This window comes from Phyllostomus discolor, chromosome 11 (genome assembly GCF_004126475.2).
Source record: "Phyllostomus discolor isolate MPI-MPIP mPhyDis1 chromosome 11, mPhyDis1.pri.v3, whole genome shotgun sequence".
Classification (NCBI taxonomy): domain Eukaryota; kingdom Metazoa; phylum Chordata; class Mammalia; order Chiroptera; family Phyllostomidae; genus Phyllostomus; species Phyllostomus discolor.
In genome coordinates, this window is record NC_040913.2 from 46,515,806 (window position 1) to 46,535,043 (window position 19,238).

A 19,238-nucleotide genomic window follows, 5' to 3' on the forward strand; every position below is an offset into this window, starting at 1 on the left:
TATTCATATGGGGCAGCAGGAGTTAAGTGACCAGTTAATAAGAGATCAATCAGCCTTTGGAGTCAAACTGCCTGGGTTCAAAGACTGGCTTCCCTTTTTACCAGTTATGTGATGTTAGGCACAGTATATGATTCTCTGTACTTCATTTATCTCAGTGTTATGATAAAGATTAAATAAAATATAATAATACATGAGCTATCTGACACAGAGTAGAAATAAATAAATACTAAGTATACTTATGACAATTAACTAAGATTTCCTGTCCTAAAACTCTCCTGGAGATATTCCCCACTCCATCTAGTTCTCATGACAGAAGAGACTTGTATATAAGGATTCTTTCTGAATCCCTGCCCTGAGGTAAATAACCTAATTTAATAAAGTTTACATTAGAACTAGAACAGAAAGGTAAATAGATCTGAGAGAAAGAATCTGGAGATTTTGTTATAGAGTCCACGACAATAATCCTATCTTCAAAACAGAAATCCTAAAGTGGTAGATTAGGCCACGTAGATACTTTCCAGATTCAGAGCTGGGAGGGTTTTTAGTTTATAAATCTTCTGAATGTTCAGAATCTTTCTGGAAAGTGTAAAGGATATTAACCGTGAAATTTTCCAAAGTTGTCCTTGTAAACAGTCTTATCCTCTCCTGCAGTGAAATTTTGATGGCTCTCCTGAGGTACCCAGATGTGTGATCTTTAAATTGTGGGGCTATACATCTTTTTTTAATTTAAATTTATTGGGATGACAATAGTTAATAAAAATATATAAGATGTAGTACATATATACAGTGGAATACGATTCAGCTGTGAAAGATGAAATGCTGTCATTTATGACATGGGTGGATCTTTAGAATATCATGTTATGCGAAGTGTGTTTTTTGGTTCACAGGCCAGCATGCAATCCACTGAGAGCCACACCAGTCAGGGAAAATGTGTTTTTTAATCAAAAATTTTGTGAACGCCTGGGAACAGGCAGTCATTCTGAGGAGCTAACCCAAGAAGGAAGCAAGCCTTCTCTGCCATAAGTGTGCCCTTGTTTTCATATCCTTTTCCTTTGAACTGCGCCTTTTTACATGAAGGATTATGTGAAAGAAGCTGGATGTTTTCATTAAAATACAATACAGTATTATAGGTGGAAATGGGAGGGAGAAGGGGAGGGGTGGGTGGGTGGGTTGGGATGGGAGTAAAAGATAGAAAATTGTACTGCAACAACAATTTAAATAAAATTTTTAAAAAATGCAATATAATATTATAAATAGACAGCTGTGGTAACAGTGCAAGAATACCAGTGAGATAAAACTACCATAAAAAGCATGGCAAGGTGTTTTACTCAGTGTTTTGTAAAAAACAAGCAGGTCTCCACAGAGAATGCAGGAAGACTTCTTAGGGAGATTGGCTGGGAAAGATTGCCATCTTTCCTGTAAAAAACCATAGCAGCTGCCCCCACAGACCTTGAGCTATAGACTGGCCCTGAGATTTACTATTCTGATGAAAAATGAATTCCAAATGATTATAAGAGGTTATTGAGTTTATATATAAAGAATTAAAACATTGGCATAATTAAACAACAAACAAAGATTTTAAATAATTGCCTTGTTTCAAGTCCTTTGATAGTTTCACTTTAAGGTAGGAGGGGGAAAGGAATGTTTTTGGTATCTGGTTGTCCCTAAGCTCATCTTTGGAATTCCCCACCTCTTCTGGCCACTCTTGTGGTATTCCTCAGGATTTTGGTTCCTTATTCTGCTGCCACTCCCACTCAGTGTGTACTGTGTCAACACCAGGCAGGTTCACCCCTCCACACATGCATCACGTGCTGTCATGTCTCACTGTCTGCAGCATTCTTTTCATGCTTTTCTGCCTGCCAAACTCTAGTTCATCCTGTCAGATTCACCTCATGTGTGGAATCTCCCCAGCCATTTTCCTCCACACAGGATACATCATGTACACAAAGCTCCTGCTATCCTTTTTCTAATAGTCTGTAATTAATTACATTTTGTTCTTTATTTAACTCTCATTACTTTTGTTTTTGTCTATAAGGATTAGATCTCATTTATCTTTCTTCTGGCAGCTTTATGTGCAATGAATCCTTAAAATGCAAATCAAAAATCAGCATTTTAAAGTTTAGGATTTACAGTTATACTTTTATGAATGATTATGTTCTGAATTAATCTCTGTTTAAAATACATTTAGCTGTGCTTAAGATTCAAATTATAAGTCCTGAGAAGCAATATTGACATATGGTGGTATTTCTACAAAGTCTCACAGCTCCACAGAATAAAAATATTTCAGTACACAATTTCTCTTTGTTCACTCACAGTTGAAAATCAACAAAGCTAGCCTGAGGCAAAACTGTGAAGTATGGGAAATTTTCCTTTATTATCCGGACATCTCCTGTTTTTACTCCTTCCCTTAGTAATATCTCTCTGTATGCATCTACTTTTTATCCTTTTTCTGATCCTTTTAATTCTATCACTTCTGAATACATTTTAAGAATGAATGGGCATAAGTCAAATTGGGCATTTGATTTTAAGCCTTTTATTACTAAATGTGAAATAACAGTCATTAGATTATCTGTTCAAGGTATTTGCGTAGGAAGATTTTTTTTGGTGGGGGGAAATCATTGAAATTATACAATTTGTAGATTGGCCCCAAACACAAAATCGAGTAGTCCTTTTTGTTTGTGGGAGGATTTGTCACCAGGACAACCATCTCTGCTTCCTGGGCCAAGTGGGTAGGTCTGGCCTAGCTGCACTTGTTGGAGATCTATTGGGAGGATTGCTACTGAATGTGACCCATAGAAGTGGCCAGATTCCCTCAGGCAGAATCGGGACCATCATTACTAGTCCATCTGGTACTCTTGTACACATTTTTAAAAAATTATCCTTCCTGAAGGGTTTTTATTTTTATCTATCAGAAAATCATGGTAATTTACAGATTTTGTTAAAGAAAGCAGTACTACTATCTTCCAGAAAATTGTCACAATAATTATACAAATCTCTGTTGTCTGTAATGTGAATATGCCCCTTCAATGTGGCACCATTGTGCACCACAAAATGGGCAAAGTTGGGAGATTGCTGCATTCTCCAGTTTGCTGCAGGCCTACATGTCCTATTTTCTTACTGAGTAACTTAAAATTTAAGTAGCTTGCCTGGTCCTTGCAGGCACTGGAATTTTTTTTTTTTTTAAAGTTAGGTTCTTTTTTTATTTGAAATCTTTTTTTTTTTTCCTTAAGGTCAGCCTTTTTTTTTTTTTTTATTTCAATCATTGTTCAAGTACAGTTTTCTCCCCCCTACTCCCGTTCCAGCCCCTCCACCCAACCCTCCCCCCTTCCCCCCATTACCCCCCACCCCTAGTTTTTGTCCATGTGTCCTCCAAATTTGTTCCTGTAAACCCTACCCATTCCCCCCTGAAATTCCCTCTTCTCTCCCCTCTGGCCACTGTCAGACTATCCCCTATTTCAGTGTCTTTGGTTATATTTTGCTAGTTTTTTGTTTTGTTTTGTTTTGTTGTTTAGATTCCTGTTAAAGGTGATATCATGTGGTATTTGTCTTTCACTGCCTGGCTTGTTTCACTGGCTTGTTTCACTTAGCATAATGCTTTCCAGCTCCATCGATGCTGTTGCAAAGGGTATGAGCTCCTTCTTTCTTTCTGCTGCATAGAATTCCATTGTGTAAATGTACCATAGTTTTTTGATCCATTCATTTACTGATGGGCATCTAGGTTGCTTCCAGCACCTAGCTATTGTAAATTGTGCTGCTGTGAACATCGGGGTGCAAAAGTTCTTTTGTATTGGTGTTTTAGTGTTCTTAGGATAGAGTCCCAGCAATGGAATTGCCGGGTCAAAAGGCAGATCCATTTTTAGTTTTCTGAGGAAGTTCCAAACTGCTTTCCATAATGGTTGTACCAGTCTGCAGTCCCACCAACAGTGCACTAGGGACCCCCTTTCTCCACATCCTCTCCAACACTTGTTGTTTGTTGCTTTGTTTATGATGGCCATTCTGACTGGTGTGAAGTGGTATCATTGTGGTTTTAATCTGCATCTCTCTGATGGCTAGCGATATTGAGCATCGCTTCATGTGTCTTTGGATTTTCTGTATGTCCTCCTTGGAGAAGTGTCTGTTCAAGTCCTTTGCCCATTTTTTAATTGGGTTACTTGTCTTCTTAGAGTGGAGTCGTGGAATTTTTAACCCTTGATTTGTGATTCCCTAAAGCACTTGAAGACTACGGAAAGATACCACATGTTCCTTTATTGGGGAACGAGGGTCCCATTTAGTATATTAAATCAATAGGAATAATGATAATCAAATCTCTAACTTACTACTAGAAGGAACTAATTTTGTCCGAGTACAAGAAGACCTGACTCACAGACGTCTTACATTACTACCCCTCTTGCTTGAGACTAATGCAGTTGCCATGTGTTGTATTATAAAGAAAACCTGAACTGTGAAAGAGATTCCATCAGTTTATGAATATTTTAAGACTGTTTAGGGGAACTGATTTTTTTGGGAGGTGCTGATTTTCAGGTAGGACAGGTGAGTGTGCAGGATGGGCCACACACTCTTAAATGGCTTCATATTAATTAGATTTGCATTTTAGTTTCTGTTTTAACAATCTTATTTCCATTTCCACAAGTGAGAAATTTTAGTCATAAAGAAGTTAAGTGATTTGCCCAAGCTCACAGTTTGTAAATGGCAAAGCTAGAACTTTAACCTAGTCCTGATTGATTTCAATGCAGTAGATGGACAGGCTGCTTCTTCAGGCCTTAAAGAGTTTCAGGGGTTGCCTGGTTTATCAGCAGGAAAAGTGAGGGGAACTTGTTCTCTTTCCTCTCTTCTACTGGATAACCCTTGCCCTAATACCCCACAACCTAAACTAATATTACCAAATAAAACCATGGTTTTGTTACATTATAAACAGGATAACACAGGATTTATATATAAGATATATAACAGCTTCATTGCTTCAGTTTAGAATTTTGTATCAAATATCAGATGCTACACTTAAAGTGAACTTTGATACAGTAACATAATGTCAGGGCTCCATATATATCTGCAGGAGAGAGGTATACTATTTAACTGATTTAACATGCCTATCAAGTTTATTGTTTATTTTTGTGTTTATGTGAAATCTGTAATGCTTTGGGTAGTTTTGAGGAACTAGTAGTACTTGTGCTATTTTGAAGGTCTACTTCTTTTTAACATACCCTTAGTATATTACAGTTATCATTTACTATACTGGTTTTTTTCTTGTGTGACTTTGAAGCCCTCAGAATGCCTAAAACCCTTTTCTATAATGTGTTACGTATTTGAGGAAAACTGGAAGGATAGAATTAATAGTAATAATAATAATGTTAGAAACTTTTCAAAATGAAAAATAATAGACGTGGGAAAAGCAGGGGAGAAAGATGTGGACTTGGTGAGTTTATACAATACAAAGTATGCCAATGAATGGTATTCCCAATGGCATCACCCTGAAGGCAAGACTTCTTATCTACTTTATTCACCGGTGTTTCCCTAATGACTAAAAGAGGGCCTAACACCTAAAAGGTGCATAATAAATATTTGTTCAATGAAGAAAGGAAGGCATGAAGTGTATGAGACATGGGTTTTATGCCTTTTGTTTTACAGGCTGCTCAGGATTTTGATCACAATGAGTAATTTTTTTTCTAAGCTGTTGCTTGCTAAGCTGATTTATTTACTTCTGTTGCTTCCCCATATTTCATAGCTTCAAAGTGTCATTTATTACTCATTTGTTCAACAGATATTTTTTGAGCATCTAATGTATTCTAAGTAGTGTAACATTAAAAAGTAACTAGAGCTTATCTATTTTGAGAAATGATCATACATGGATATTAAATGATAATTTAAGATATTATATTGTTATATGTCATATCAGAGGTTGGCACAAGCAATGATTACCTGGTTTCAGAAAATGCTGATTTGGTAAATTTAGAGAAAAGAGTCATAGACGTTCAATAGATACAGAGGGGAAGGAAGGAATTCTAGGAGGAATGGCACAGCATAATCTGAGATAAATCACTAGGAGTGTTAGAGGAAATGTACTAAATCAACCTGGTAGGTAGAGTAAACAAAAGACTAATTGTAGATATTTAAGTGTTACACCAAGCAGACAGATGGATGATCCAAGAAGTTACTGATTGAGTGCACATTTCGCTCTGAGGGAAGTTCCTAGATCTCCTTCAGGGTTCTCTTCTCCTCTGTTGGTTACTATGACCCTGTTTCATTTTCCACTCCCCTTTGTAGCTCCTGCTTATCTCTTGAATTCTTTCTCCCTACATTGTCTTGCTAAGTGATCCCATTCACTTTAAATTTATATATATATGTATATTATATATATACAAATATATAAATATATTTAACATTTCTAAAATGTATATAAATTTATATAAATACATTTAAATATTTATAAATATATTTAATATTTATAAAATATATAAATTTATATATATACACATATATATATTACATAGTAGCCCGAGAATTTGTTTTTCCAGCTCAGATTCTTCTGCTGACCTTCATATTCTGACATAAACACACAAACATTCCCTTTGACACTTACATTGGAATGTCTCACAGCTTTCTACCCAATGCTTGAAACCTCAAATGCCTGAAATTGAATTCTTGGTTGTTACCCACCCTCCATCCCCCAGTTTCTTTCATTAATACTCACTCAGGTAAAAACCTTGGAGTTATCTATAATTCCTGTATGTATGTATGTATGTATGTATGTGTATATGTATTTTGTTGTTTTTAAGCATATTTTATTGATTATGCTATTACAGTTGTCCCAGTTTTTTTTTCCCTTTAACCCCTCTCTGCCCTGCACCCCCCCACCCTCCAGCCTTCCACTCCCTTAGTTCATGTTCAAGGGTTGTACATGTAAGTTCTTTGGTTTCTCTATTTCCCATACTGTTCTTAACTTCCCCCTATTTTATGCCTATGAATTATGCTTATTCCCTGTGCCTTCCCCTCTATTGTCCTCCTCCCCCTTCTCATTGATAACCCTGCATTGTTTCTCCATTTCTCTGAATCTCTTCCTGTTCTAGTTGTTTTCTTAGTTTTTGTTTTGTAGGTTCAGTTGTTGATAGTTACGAGTTTGTTGTCTTTTTATTGTTTATAGTTTTTTATCTCCTATTTCTTAGATAAGTCCCTTTAATATTTCATATAATAAGGACTTGGTGATGATGAACTCCTTTAACTTGACCTTATCTGGGAAGCACTTTATCAGCCCTTCCAATCTAAATGATATCTTTGCTGGATAGAATAATCTTGGATATAGGTCCTTGCCTTTTATGACTTGGAGTACTTCTTTCCAGCCCCTTATTGCCTGTATGGTTTCTTTTGAAAAATCAGCTTATAGTCTTATGGAAACTCCTTTGTAGGCAACTGTCTCTTTTCCTTTTGCTGCTTTTAATATTCTCTCCATATCTTTAATCTTGGGTAACTTAATGATAATGTGCCTTGGTGTGTGCCTTCTTGGGTTCAGTTTCTTTGGGACTCTCTGGGCTTCCTTGACTTCATGAAAGTCTATTTCCTTCACCAAATTGGGGAAGTTTTCCTTCATTATTTTTCCAAGTAAGTTTTCAATTTCTTGCTCTTGTTCTTCTCCTTCTGGCACCCATATGATTCTGATGTTAGAGAGCTAAAAGTTGTCCCAGAGGTTTCTCATCCTTTCCTCATTATTTTAAATTCTTGTTTCTTCATTGTGTTCTGGTTGAATGTTTATTTCTTCTTTTTGTTCCAAATCGTTGATTTGAGTCCTGGTTTCCTTCCCTTCACTGTTAGTTTCCTATATTTTGCTTTATTTCACTTTTTATAGCCCTCATTCCTTCCTTCATTTTGTGACTGAGCTCAGTCAGTTCTGTGAGCATCCTGATTACCAGTCTGCATCAGATAGGTTGTCCGTCTCCTCATTGCTTAGCTCTTTTTCTGGAGTTTTGATCTGTTCTTTCATTTGGGCCATATTTCTTTGTCATAGTGCACCTGTTAAGTTGTTAGGGGGTGGGGCCTTCGGTGTTCACCAGGGTGGGGCAGCCCTCTTTGCTGCCTTGTGGCACTGTCTGTGTGGGAACGGTCAGAGAGGGAACAGTGCCAATCATCCTCTCTGCTCTAGCCCTACTTTCCAGCTAACTCTCCTGTGAGATTGGGAGTTTCTCCCACCTCCCACTTTCTCCACCCCCACAGTATTTACAGCTAAGGGTTTTGAATCTTTAGTTTCCAAGTTAGCCAGCCCCTCCTCACCTGCATGGTCCTCCACCTTGCTGCAGGCCCCCTACTTGTGCTTGGCTTCCCGTCTACCCGTCTCTACCCTTACTACCAGCCTGGATGAATGTTTCTCTGATACCTTGTTTGTTGGCATTCCATGCAGATGGATATTCTGGCAGCTCTGATTGTTTATTGTTTTTAAATTGGTTGTTATTCTTCTTTTAGTTGTGAGGAAGCAAAGCGTTTCTACATATACCTCCATCTTGGCTGGGACTGTCATCAATCACTGTTTTCTTGACAAGACACATCCAGTCCATCTTTGGATTCTGTCAGTTGTACCACTATACCAGGAGTGTCAAACTCATGTTCACCGGGGGCCACATCAGCCTCATGGTTGCCTTCAAAGGGCGGAATGTAATTTTAGGACTGTATAAATGTAACTACTTCTTAACTAGGGGCAAGGAGCTCAGCACTGCCAGTGGGTAGAAACGAGGTGCCAGGCCAGATAAAACAAGGTGGAGGGTTGGATTCGGCCTGTGGGCCTTGTGTTTGCTACCTGTGCACTATACAGTCTAACCTGCTACTTTTGATCTCTCTCTGCTACAACAATAGTCTAAGCTGCCTTCTTCATTCATCCATATTTAGGATCGACTACATGATTTGCAGTACCTATTACAGAATGAAAATACAGAGCCCTTTATTTAAGAATTTCAAAGTGGTGACAGCATTGCATTAAATCAAGTGCAAGGCCCTCCTAAGTGCAGGCTCAATGTGACTGCATAGGGGATCTGCCAGTGAAGTTGGTCTTCCCTTTACTACTCCAGGAGCCTCCTAACCAATTGCTCCTTGCTTCCTCCATAGACCACTGTTCCCATAGTAGTCAGAGTCATTAGCCACTCCCTGCTTAGAATTTAAAGACACTGCATGGTCTGGCCTCCCAAACTTTAAGTAATTTGATACTGAAGCTTTTTCCTCTCCTTCCACACGTTCCTCCCTCCATCATGGGTAGCAACCAAAATGGCTGCTTTTTGCCCAACAGGTAGAACAAGAACAGTTCCATCTCAGGGCTCTTTAACCTTAGCGCAAGATCTAAAAGAGTCATCCTTCCATCACGCAGTCTCAGGTCATATGTCACCTCCTCAGAGAGACCTTTCCTGATCACTCCTAGGTGAAATAGTGTAGCCTTCTCACCACTACCTAGTTACTTTGCTAAGCTATTACACAGTTTTATTGTATTCTTAGTGCTTATTACTGTGTGGCACTAGATTTATTAATTAATTAATAATTATGACTTACTGACCTTTCTCTCACCTAGCATAGTGCCTGCTATATGAGAATACTCAATAAATATTTGTTGCATGAGTGAATGTTTTTCATAATAATTTTTATTTGCCCTGGCTGGTGTGGCTTAGTGGATGGAGCACCAGCCTGTAAACCATAATAATTTTTATTTGTTGAATTTTCATAAAGTTAGCTTATATTTAATTTTGAAACATTCCAAAATTGGGTTTAAAATCTCAAAGAAATCATTTCAAAATGGCATGTCTTTGGTATAACACATATTGCATGTATTATAGCTCAGACAAGGAATTAAAGATGCTATTTATTACCTGTTGAAACTAAAGTTAATGCTATAGGGTCAGCAGAGTTTCCCCCCTCAGAGGCAATATTTTACATCATAATACCAATCATTCACAGCCAAACCTCACAGATTTATGTAAACCCATTCATTCAGTAAGCATTGAACACCTATTATGTACCAGACACTCAGGAACAAAAAGTTGAAATTTTCCCTGCCCTTAAGCTACCGTTGATGATTTGTTCTTTGATATGCAGCATTCTGAGGAGTTTCTAGAAGAAAAATACTGAATCTGCTTCACTATGCTTGATTTTCTAGCTTTTAAGTCTTCGCCACATAGTCCAAAATGATGTACTTTATGAAACTGACATGAATGTGAAATATTTAAAATTTATTTACAAATTTGTTGTTTACCAGTAATGTCTGGTACACACACCAGTTTTGGGTGGGGGGTGGTAATGGTAAAATGCTATTCACAAAAATTTCAGTGCTTATTACATAATTACATTGAATACCATATGATGTCTTATTGTAGGTCATTACATTACTGGGGGTTTAAACTTATATTTTTGTTATTTTTAGTGCATTTCAGTTGATATGCAACATTCTGAGTTTTCTGTTAGCACTATTTTCTGTTACAGAAACTTTAGATATTCCTTTTTCATGAAAAAAATTATCCTTCAAGATGAAAATAATTCATGTAATACAGCACCCTGAGTTGTCCAGAAATAATCCCCATGTGCATTCTGAATGGTGACTAAGTGATAGTATATATGCTATATAGTCCTTCAAACATAAAAAAATAAGAATAACCATTGCCAACCATGTCAACAGAAAAATAACTGAAATTAATTTTTTCAAGGACATTTTGTTTTGAAAATTACCTCTACTGGTTTAGTACATTAGTCTCTTTTTCATTCCAGGAACTCTAGAGGGATGAATCATTTCTGATAGTTTTCCAAAGAGCTGCTATTAAATTCTTTTTAAAAGTTTGTAACTTTAAAAAATTGAGACTTAAACATAACCCACAACACCATAATTTCATCTGCCTAGAGGAAAACATAGGCAGTAAAATGTCAGACATCCCGTGCAGCAGTATGTTCAGTGATATATTTCCTAGAGCAAGGGATATAAAAGTAAACAATCAACAAATGGGACTACATGAAATCAGAAAGCTTCTGCACATGTATAGAAAACATCAGCAAAGTGAAGCGGGAACTAACTGTATGGGTAAATATATTTGCCAATGAACCTCAGGCAAGGATTTGATCTCCAAAATATATAAAGAACTCACAGCTCCACACCTCGAAGACAAACAATCCAATTAACAAATGGACAAAGAAAAAAATTGTAATTAGCATTAATGAATGAAAATCTTTCTGAAGTATATTACATATTGTGCCTATATACATACCTCAGGTATAAAAATTTATTGGGAACGTGATTTTAGCCTTCTCTTTAACTTAGTTTTCTTGTGAACACGTATTTGTAAATTATGTGGTAGAGGCCTTCAGATGCTATCAAGAAGAGTAGAGCTGTTTACCCTTTCACAAGATGGCCACAGACTTACCCTGTGTAAGTTCTTTTCATTGTTTTATTTAGTTCTTACTCGCCTCTTAGCGGCCATCCTTTTGTCATGTTGATTATGTTACTGTCTGTTGCAGCTCTCTCTTTGTTCTGATTTAGTGTTTTTAATTTCCTGTGAACTAGGAAATCAGTTTTAAAATTCTATTAGAATGTATGAAAGAAGATTGAATAGACTGAGTGAAGGTCAGATGGTCTCACCTATGAGTCAAGTACCCAGAAATGTCATGCTTGGCCTTGTGACTTCCATCTTGGTTGCTGAAATGTTTTGTGTGGTTTGTTTGTTTGTTTGTTTGTTTGTGTGTTTGGCCTTTTTTTTTCCTGATTTCCTGGTTCTGGTTATAGCAGATATCAGTATATCACAAAATAGAAAATATGTAGAATATCTCATTTTGGAACTTTTCCTTTGGGTCACTTGGTTCTTGTTAATATGATACACTTGTATCATCTATTTGATACTTAGATATATAATAATAGTTAAATTGCTCGTTAACTTCTCTGACATCTTTCCAAGTGCTTTGCTGTCAAACTGAGTCATGCAACTAAATAAACTGTATTAAGCTATTAATTTCCAAAGCTTGTTTCTCTACTCTTTATTCAGATTTCTGTCATGAATGAAGCATGCAGTTTCAAAATCAGTTGAGTGTTGACAAGATATTCTGCAGTTAAGTGCAATGTACATTATTCATTAAATCTTCAACATATATTATAGAATACATTCTTTATCTGGCATTGTGTTGCAATGAATAAGAAAGACAGGGTTTCTGTGTTTATGGGGCTTGTATGTTACCCAGAGTCATTCTCAACTTTTTATGTGTGTATTCAAATCACCTGGGAACTTTATTAAAAATGTTGATTCCAGCCCTGCTGGGTGGCTCAGTTGACTGGGGAGCATCATCCTATACACCAAAAGGTTGTAGATTCAATTCCTGGTCAGGGCACATACCTAGGATGCAGGTTTGATCCCTAGTTGTGTAACTGGAAAAGACACCGGCGTTCAGGCTGCCTGTCACTATCAAATCCAATAAGCAATGACAGTGATTAAATCTTTTATGGGTGCTTTATTCAGATGGCCAGCGATCTGAGAAGATGGCAGGTTCATACCCTAACAAACCATCTTCCCCTTTCTTTACTGGCCGGATCTTTTATAAGGGGGGTTGGGGAAGACAAACAGGAGTCAATGAGAGTCCTTGAAGTTTGCAGCTGCATCACTTCTATCCTGGGCAATTAGCTATCTCCAAGTGGGAGGGGTAGTCGCCTGGTTCTTCCCGATAAGGGTGTCTCCAGGCGGTAATCTCTAACCAGCACCCCAGGGGGTCAGCCGCTTTTTCTCTGGTGCCAGATGGGCCTTATCTGTAGTTTCTGAAACAAAAAGCTTAACATACGCATTACTTGCTAGATTTATGGCTATTTACCTTAAGCTAAAATCTTCCAAGTCTTGAGTCCCCTGTCATTTGGGATGCATATGGGAGGCAAGTGATTGATGTTTCTCTCTTTATCTCGCTCTCTTCTCCCTACATCGACTCACCATCTCTCTCTTCACCCTCACTGACCTGCCATCTCTCTCCCTCTCCCCTTCTTTCCCTCCCTCCCTTCCCCCCTTCCTTTTTTTTCTGAAAAATCAATAAACATGTTCTCGGGTGAGGATTTTTTTTTTTTTAATGTTGACTCCAGGGCCAAGCCCCTAGAGTTTTTGACTCAGTGGGTCTGGAGTTGGGACTAGAAATATGCAATTAACAGACAACCCAATGATTCCAATATAAGTGGTCCTCAGAGCACATTTTGATAAATTGTGTCACTGGTTGTCTCCAGGGAAAGGATCCAGATGTCTGGGGGTGACATTTTTAATCATGTATCCTATTAGGTGACTGCATTACATAATCAAAAATAAATGTGAGAATGTACGCCATGTTGTGACCATGGCTCTGAAAGTATACTATTAGTTACTATTGACTCACATGCCTCTTAACCCTGCCTTTCTTTTTCACATCTTTCCCAATTAGCATATTCTAAAAGGTGGAACTCTATGTCTTGTAAGCACATTATTTGAATCTCCCCTTATTCAGAAGTTTGTGATACCACTTTATCATAAATTTCATTCTTACACATCATACGGTCTGTTTCTAAGTAGTCTCTTCTACTTCATCTTTCTTGTTTTATACCAGAAATGCACCATTTTAATTATTGTGGCTTAATAACATCTTAATTCCTAGAATATTATGATTCCCATTATTATTGTTCTTTACATTTTCTTTTAATTCTTTTTACCTGATTAGACTCTCATCTCAATTTTAGAACAATTTTTTAATTTTATTTTACTTTTATTTTTTCAAAAAATAAACTTTGTGTTATCTTTTTTTGTTTTTATAAGATATTTATTTACTCATTTTTAGAGAGAGTGGAAAGGAGGGAGAAAGGCAGAGAAACATCAATGCGAGGTTGCTTCTCACACCCCCTACTGGAGACATGGCCCGCAAGCAACCCAGGCATGTGCCCTGTCTGGGAATCAAACCATCAACCCTTTGATTCTCAGGCCCGCACTTGGTCCACTGAGCCACACCAGCCAGGGCTAGAACAATTTTTTAAATTCAGAATACTCCAGTAAAAATATTTTTCTATGAAATATTTTGGGAAAACTTAATTAGCTTCCTAACATATTTAATCTTCTCATTCACATACACAGTTCTCTCCATTTTCTCAAGCTTTCCTTTATACTTTTTCATAACAATGTGCAGTTTTCTTCATATAGGGTTGAACCTTTTTTGGTAAGGGTTGCTTTGTGTATTTATATTTTCATTGCTATTGCAAAGTTTTTTCTTTAAGAAAGTATTATAGAGCTGGAACATAGGAAAGCTCCTTTTGTATATTTTCACTCTGGTCTATTATTGTTCAGTTGTTTTTCTTTTTCTTTTTAGCATATTATTATATTGTCTGAAAACATATGTAGACATTTAAAATATTTCATTAGCATATGAATATTAGAAGAGTTTAATATGAGCATGTTTTTGAGGCAGGAAATAGGAAGGAGGAAACTCTGGCTGTAGTGCCCTAGGGCTAACGTAAAGGACAGCAAGCAATACTTGACAGAGACCCTGTTCTAAGACTGGTTGTTCCTGCTTTCTGGGAAAGTGCTGAATCATGGTGAATCATGAATACACCTGTGCAGAGGATCCTACGTGACCCCTGCTTCATTATAATAGCACTATAATAAAATAATATTCTAGGACCCCCTTCGCCAGTGGCCAATCAAGAAAAACCTTGGGAGACCTCATGCTCAATAGCTTTAAAGCAATACAACTGTGTGTACATGTGCAATAAAAGCCCACCAAAACTAGCCAGGAAATATCTGCCCTGTAAGAATAGACTCCCTCCAGCCCCTGAGGTCAGTCTCTGCTTGGAGTTCTCCCACTCCCATGTTCTGTGGAGTGTATTATCGCTTAATAAACCTGCTCGCTCTCTGCTATAAACTTTGTGTGTTCAATTCAGTTATCAGTCTGTGATCACCAAGAACCTGGTTATCTGTGCCCACCTGTGACATATTTATAGTTATCATTATGTGAAAAATGTAAAATAAAACCTCTATGACCTCAAATTCCTGAGATTGGTCAGAGATAGAGAATAACTTAAATATATATATATATATATATATATATATATATATACACACATATACTCAGCTTGGGTTTATTGATTTCTCCACAGAGAAAACAAAATTCAGCAGAGAAACCTAGGTTATAAGGCTGGGCTCTGTTTCTAAAACAGATATCACAGGGTTTCACAGGTATATACATACGAGAAGACTTAACAAATTATACACTTTAATTATCTGCAGTTTGTTGTATATCAATTATATTCCAATACTGCTTTAAGAAAACAGTATCATGAAACATTTGCTTGAGTTAGGTTTCCTGCCTAATAGTCTTGCCTTCATTTGCTCTCATTTGAGATTTCCATTATAGTTTTTGTTAGTGGACTTTAAAATGAGTGTAAATCAGTTGTTAACACAGTACCTGACAGATAGTAGACACTCTGAATGTATTAAGTGGAATGTAACTGAGTAATATATTGGATCGTTTTTTTCCTTCTTTAACATGTGACTTTAGGTGGCTGTTGGAATACTGTAGTCCTCTAGTGAGAGATGCAGGAGAGATGGAAATGGAGCAACCACAGAGGGAGTAAGAAATGGCTTTGCTGGGGACGTGATGGCCCAGGGAGGGGTGTGCCTTGCAAAAAGAGTGGTGAGGGTTAGAAAAGAAGGTGACAAATCCCAGGAATGGTAAGGAATCCTCAGAAGTTCCAGCTCTTTGTATTTCTTGCCCACTCCGCCAGCTTGTCGCTTTTTCATTTTGGTTTTTCTCACATTTTCTGACACTAGGTCTGGCTTATATTAGGTTTCCAGAACGCTTTTGAGTTCATTGTCGTATGTACAGTACTCACCATTCTGCCCTCCAGCTGGTACTGTGTAGCTTTTCTTCATCTCTTATTTTATTGCTCTCCCTGACACTATTCTCTTCCCTACCCTGGCTCATTCTCCTTATTGTTGCTGAATCAATCTTTATTTTAAAGTGAACTCTTTCTGTAGTTTCCCTGTTTTAGCAACTGATTCCTAATAGTTTAGTTTGGCATACATGAGCTTTTTATAGTCTGAATTAACAATCTTTTTACCACTTACTCTTCACCTACCCTCCCTATCCCCCACCTTCCTCCCTCTCTCTCCTTTCTTCTCTCCCTCCTCCTTTTTCCTCTAATTCTAGCATTAATTTTTTGTCACTGTATCAGAGAAGTTTATATCCAACTTGTATTTTCATTTCTGAATATAAAGTTCAAATTCTGCCCATTCGAAATGTGCAAAAATTTTTCTCATCCCTCTCTCTTCATCCTCCTGATGGAAAGAAATTAAGACCATATGGCCCGAAAGCCCATTCCCAGTGGAAAGTCTGAACGATTGAATCAGTAGAGAGTCCTTTTTTCTCTTGTTGCTGTTCTAAATGGCAGTCTAAATGACTTTCATTCCTTAATATCAATATCAGTATCATAGCAGCTGGTCCTAAACAGAACACTTTTCCTTTGAACCTAACCACTCCCTCTGAGTTTTTCCCCTTGGTTTGATTGAATTCTAGTCAGCACCAGAATCTCTTAAATCTTTGAAAGTTGCTGAAACAACTTCTTAAAATTTACCCCTTATCTTTTCAGAAATTCTTTCTAAATCTTGGTGCACATTGGTGGCCATATACTACCAAATTATTCCCATCTATTCAGCACTTATAGTTTTATGGAGTCATTAATGAAGTAGCCATTTGCTGTATTTGCTTAATCACCATAGCAACAGTGTCTTAATGTACACCTAAGTAGTTTCCTACAGTTTGATATTGATATGCAGCTAATAATTCTGATTTCTACTCAGAGGTCAGTGAAATGTACAGAATGGTATTTTTGAATTTGTTGAATAGAAGTTTTTAATCCCCTTGTTGTATTCTGTTGGCACCCTCCAGATAGTCATAGGATCATAGAAATTTTAATTTGGAAAAATGACACACACTTACAGTATATATCACAGTGGCTGGCTAGGGAAACATTGTTTCTGTCACTGTAAATTTACTTAATCTGTAACCTAAATATATTTAGGAGTTAGAGAAATTGATGAGGAAGTTAGCAGTTCAGGTGCTTAATAAGCTTAGCTGCTTAGCTTTAAACTTTTTAAAATAATTCTGATTATAAACCTTTGACTTAATAATAAATAGGAAAATTGCAAAAGTGCTTCTCATCAGAGTAATTTTTCTAGTCTTGTATTGTGTAATTTTTGTTAGGTCAGCCTCCTTGACCTGTATTACCACATTCATTTCCCCTCCTACACACTCGCTTTAAATTCCTTTAGTCATGTGGCTTAGTTGGTTGGAGCCTTAGCTGTTACCAAAAGGTTGAGAGTTTGAGTCCGGATCAGTGCATATACTCGGATTGCAAGTTTGTTCCTAATCCATGTGTGGATGCAGGCGAGGCCCCTGTCTGGGCAGGTGTGATCCCCAGTCTGGACCTGTAGGGGAAGCAAGCAGTCCTTGCTTCTTACTTGCATTGATGCTTCTCTCTCTCCCTTCTGCTCTCTCTAAAAGTAATGGGGAAAAAAATATCCTTGGGTTAGGGTAAAAAAAAAATTTCTTTAGTCATTACTTAAACTAACAGTAATATGAATCTTTTTTCATTTTTTTAAATTTATTTTCTTGAGATTTCACATAGTAAAACTTAAAGAAAGTGCACATTCTCTAACATATATTATTTGGAGAAGATAGCCTTTTCGTGGTGATAGAATTCAGCCTCAAGAATATGATCTAGTCTTTTTAATTTTTAAACTAATTTTTAGAGAGAGAGAAAGAAACATTGATTTGTTGTTCTGCTCACTTATGTATTCATTGTTTGATTCTTGTATGTGCTCTGACTGGGGATCAAACCTGCAGCCTTGGCATATCCAACAATGGGATAACCAAGTGAACTCCTTGGCCAGGGCTGATCTAGTCTTAAATATTGTAAAGATTATTTCTGTCCCCGATCGGTGTGGCTCAGTTGGTTGCACATTGAACCACAAAGCAAAAGGTCACCCACTTGATTCCTGGTCAGGGCACATGCCTAGGCTGCAGATTCAGTCCCCGAACTAGGCGCATACAAGAAGTAACCAGTCGGTGTTTCTTTCACACATCAATGTTTCTCTCTCTTTTTCCCTCCCTTCCCCTCTCTCTAAAAATAAATAAATAAAATCCTTTTAAAAAAGGTTTATTTCTGTACCGGCTGTTATAAACATGTAAAGGCTCTCTTTAGACTACAAGTCTACATGACAACTATATTGCTTTTATCAAATATGCTCCATATTTTAACCCCTTCCTGTGAATTAAACATAAAACTCACTTTCCTTTATTCATATTTTCATTTTGATCTGCATGACAATACAGCAAGTTCAAACCCTTATTTTTTTCTTGACTCTCGATATTGACCATGGGCATATTTTAGATAGTATGTGTTTATTCAAGTGTATACATGTACATATACATCATACATAATTTCTCATTTGTTCCTGCTTAACTCAGTTGTTAAATGGATTGTGCTAAAGGAAAGGTTGTAGGGTCAATTACCATTTGGGGATGTTACTTTGTACTGTTCCATGGACACAGACTTAGCCTTTGCTTTCAGCTAACAACACTAGCAGGAACTGAGGGAAGGAGCTTGGTATAAAACCATTACCACAACTGGGAAAAATAATATAGGAATTTGTGCTTTCTTATGTCTCATCATCTTCCTGTTGATATTCACCCTTGTCAAAGATGACAAGGTTTGTCTACAATAGTAACATTTATAAAGATAAATGACCCAGCTCCAAATCATATCAGCAGCTTAGGAAAATGGAATAGATTTTGTCCATCATTTCTCGAATATACATCATGGCTATAAGTAGCTTGTATAACACTTCGTACCATTCATGCATGTTGATGATGCAGAATACATTTTTATACATTTCTTTTGGGCCCGTAATAGTATGCATTCTATGACTAACCAGAGGTACGTGAAGAATAGCCTGATATCTCTAACATTTTGTAAGATTTATAGGCTATTCAGTAAGTGAATAAAAGGTGAAGCTGCTTTTAAGTAGAGCTAGCAATGCAAATGAAATAGTGTTACAGAACAACAAGGGGAGCCTGGAATGATATACTATTATGGAAAGGAACCCCCAGGTCTGTTATGTCCGCTGCCTATAGGAAAGACATCTCTCAATGCCAGAGATTCGTGAAAAGGAAAGGAAATGTTTATTTAATTCTATACGAACTTAAAGTAGTGACCTAATGTCTTCATCAAAGTCTTAAAGTCCCTT

General features: G+C 37.1%; 1 protein-coding gene across 1 annotated transcript in view; it reads left to right on the forward strand.

The window, feature by feature from the left end:
* Positions 1 to 19,238, forward strand: part of GTF2F2 (general transcription factor IIF subunit 2) — a 177,915-nt gene that overhangs the window by 90,601 nt on the left and 68,076 nt on the right. The gene's annotated exons all lie outside the window — the stretch shown is intronic.